This window comes from Marmota flaviventris, chromosome 7 (genome assembly GCF_047511675.1).
Source record: "Marmota flaviventris isolate mMarFla1 chromosome 7, mMarFla1.hap1, whole genome shotgun sequence".
NCBI classification, from domain to species: domain Eukaryota; kingdom Metazoa; phylum Chordata; class Mammalia; order Rodentia; family Sciuridae; genus Marmota; species Marmota flaviventris.
The window spans coordinates 100,581,725-100,585,382 of NC_092504.1; positions in this window are offsets into that span (position 1 = coordinate 100,581,725).

Genomic DNA, 3,658 nt, shown 5'->3' on the forward strand with positions numbered 1-3,658 from the left:
CTGCATCTCTAATGGAAGTAAATTATATACTTCCTAACGTGACAGTATCACTCCAGTCATGTTCAGATAAAATGTTCCAGTGAAATCTAATAGCTCATACTCTCCAGAAACATTATTTAAATAATTGCATAATTGTGTCCCACTTTTTTTGACAACATGCTATTTCTTGATGTAGCAAGGAGGTTTTTTTGTTTGTTTTTAAGATGGTAACAAACTGTAAAACCATAGCAGAGTACAGGAACTACAAAGGCAGAGTTCTCCCTCTTTAATAATCCTAACATATGACTGCTGAAATAACACTTCAGCCTGGAAAGCTGATTTTTAATAGAACATTTGCGGATAATTGAACTCCTGCTCATTGTTCAAAAGGTCATGAGATTTGAGTGGGCTCTTTTTCTTTTGGTAAATTATTCAGCTGAGTATTTATTGGCCTGTCAGAAAGAAAGTATTGTATAAACTGTCTTGTTGCTCTTTACTGTTTCCTAATTTGATTGCATTTTTTTTTCTGTGCATAACCCCCAGCAGAAAATCTCCATCTCTCTTTCTCAAATTCTAGTACAGGGACCTCTGTCTTTGCTCTTTGCTATATAGATCAGCCTCATGAATCAAACAGACATGAATTTACTCAATGGGAAAGAATTATAATACTGATTGAATGGCAAGATTTTGTTTGATGTTTGTTTCAATCCAGATCAGATTTTTGTTTTTATTAATATTGAGAGCATTACTTAAAAGAAATCTACAATGGAAATAGTGGATCCAATTTTGAAGGCATTACTAATATTAGATTATCTACAGCCATCTATATTACAATAAAATAGCAAAATCTGTATTTGCCATCACTGATTCTACCAAAGTGGTACCTGTACAATATCGACATGCTTTACTATAGTCAAAAAAGTGATTATGCCTAGTTCTAAATGAAGTTTGGGTGCAAGTTGGAGAGCTATATCTAATCTTCCTGTTTAAACATGTTGGCCCTCAGGACTATTTACAGCATCCAATGCAGTCTGAAGGAGAATTACTTAAGAGTGAGAGGATCCTGAGAAAACAGAGGGTGTGAGAAAACAAAGGGTGACTGAATTTGAAGATTGCATTCTGTATGCTGCTCTGATTTTCTGCAGTCCTTAAAGCTACCTCCTTACCTACCACATGAATCTAAGAGTTTTTATTACTTTCATATAAGATGGAGTGGTCTCTTCCAAATTGTCTTTTTCTCATGAACAACTTCCTGTGAATTAGAAATTTCAACTAATACATCCTATTGTATGCACTTGGACTCAGCTACCTGTTGTTTTAATTCTTCATTTAACACTGGCATTGGTCATATCAATTCAACCTCTTATAGACAAAGAGATACACAGGTCACTTTCCCAAGCTAGATGCCAGGGTTATGGATTTTTAACCTTGATCTAAGTGATATCAGAGTCCAGACTCTAATATATTTCCATATCACATAAAGGCAGGGTTGCTTTAAGACCTAGTAGAACTTGACAAGAAGGTTTAGATTCTAAAGGGACAATTAAGACATGAGATGCTCCTGTTTCAAACCATCCAATAGGTAACTTTCTTAACAACCAAAAGATCATCAAATGCCACCTCATTCTCCTGCCCTCTGATTTAGTCTTCTGTTTCCCTCCATCTAATGGAAATTGATTTGACTCATTTCCTGACTTTGCTTCACCTTTGCCTCTCAGGTTCTATTATTCCTGAGAGCTTGGCTGCCTGAATTCCTCCTCTGCTTGTCTAGATGAGTCATATCAGCTGTGAAGCCCACTGTTCACATGCATCCTTGGCATTTCAAGTGCTGACTTTGACTCACCAAGGCTTCATACTCACCAATCAACAGAAAACTTCCAAGTAGTTGCTAACACAAGCCTCTGTCGAAATTGCAACTATAATTTATAGTGTGGTTCTTGTCTTATGGTTGACAACATTTTACTCTAAAACCCACAAAGCTCATGTTGTAGGTATTGTAGTTAACCTGAAAGTCAGACTGAGATGGGAGGAAAGTGAACTAAATTGTTGTGTCTTTGGCAATCTCATTTCTTTTGTAGATGTGTCTCTTCTCCCTTGCTACTTCTCCTTTGTGAAGTGAACTTACGTACTGATCTAACCTTTGGGGTTTCTAAATCTGACTTGGTTTATTTACTACCATTTGTTCTCTTAAGAACCCTAAATTTGATTACATAATGTAATACATGGATGAGTATTACCAAAAGCAGAAATTAGAAAGCAGTATTTTAAAAAATAATTTTCAAAATATGGACATTTTCTACCTGGCTTTGAATCTTGAATTCAAAATCTTTGAATCCCACTTATAAACTGTGACATCTTGAGTATCCTATTTGAACCTCAATTTTCTCATTGGTAAAATGAAGACTTAATGCCTACATTAAGTAAATATTAAAAATATCAAGTGACATACTATATGTACATATATATGTGTGTGTATACACTAAGTATCATGTTTTACATTCAAAAGCATTCTAGAAAAATAAAATAGTAACAAGTGTTACTACTATCACTCAATATGTGAACCTGAATTAGCCATTAAATATCTCTATAACTTTTATTCTATATATATTTTTGTATTACAGATATTTAAAAAAATTGATTAGTTGATTTTTTGTTGTAGTTATGGCTTAATACAGTGAAAGGATACAAATCAAAATCAGCAAAAGGGCCGGGCACTGTGGTGTATGCCTGTGTATCCCAGTGGCTCTAGAGGCTTGTAAGGATTGTGAATTCAAAGCCATGCTCAGCAACTTAGTGAGACACTTAGCAATTCAGTGAGACCCTGTCTCTAAACAAAATATTAAGAAAGGATATGGGTGTGGCTGAGTGATTGAGCACCCCTGGGTTCAATCCTCATTACCAAAAAGGAAAAAAAGGCAGGAATTTCAAAAAGAATTCTGCTGTCATATATATTTAATTAAAATTAATTAATTAATTTAAAAAATCAGCAAAGGGAAAAGACACATGGAGAGAAATCTAGAGAGCCCATGCAAACACTTTCAGGCATATCTTCTCAGTGGAGTAACCTAGAGATACATTATTAAGATAAATTTAGTTGGTTAACAGACATGCCACAGACCAAGGGGTCAGGCTTACAAAATCATTATAATCAGGCAGAATAATCCAGGGGTTTAGCTTCTCCCTCTGGAGTATAAAGGATATGGAAGTTTTGAGTCATCCAGCTTACTGAGTTTACATTTTCCTTACCCCAAACTAATATGAGATGTTAAAAGTTGGGAGAAATGTGTGAAGGCCATATGCAAACACTGTACATGATTTTCAATTTTTCTGAAAATCTAAAATTGCCTTAAAAACAAATGCTATTTTAAAAAAAAATCAACATCTAAACAGAGCAATAGTCATGTAAGTTGTTAAATATTCAGGCCCAATAGAGGTTTTTTTGTTTGTTTGTTTAATTTTTCATGATATACAACACCAGAATACACCTTGCTATAACCACAAAAGCATTGAGCATAACCTGTTCCGGTTCCACCCTGGCTCTCCCCCAACCTACCTCCCCTCCCTCCACTGCATGGATCCCTTTCCAATCCATTTATAGTTTACCTTCTTTGTGTTTTAATTGGCATCCTGTAGATACACATGATGCCAGTAACCACTGTGTCATATCCATGCACACACT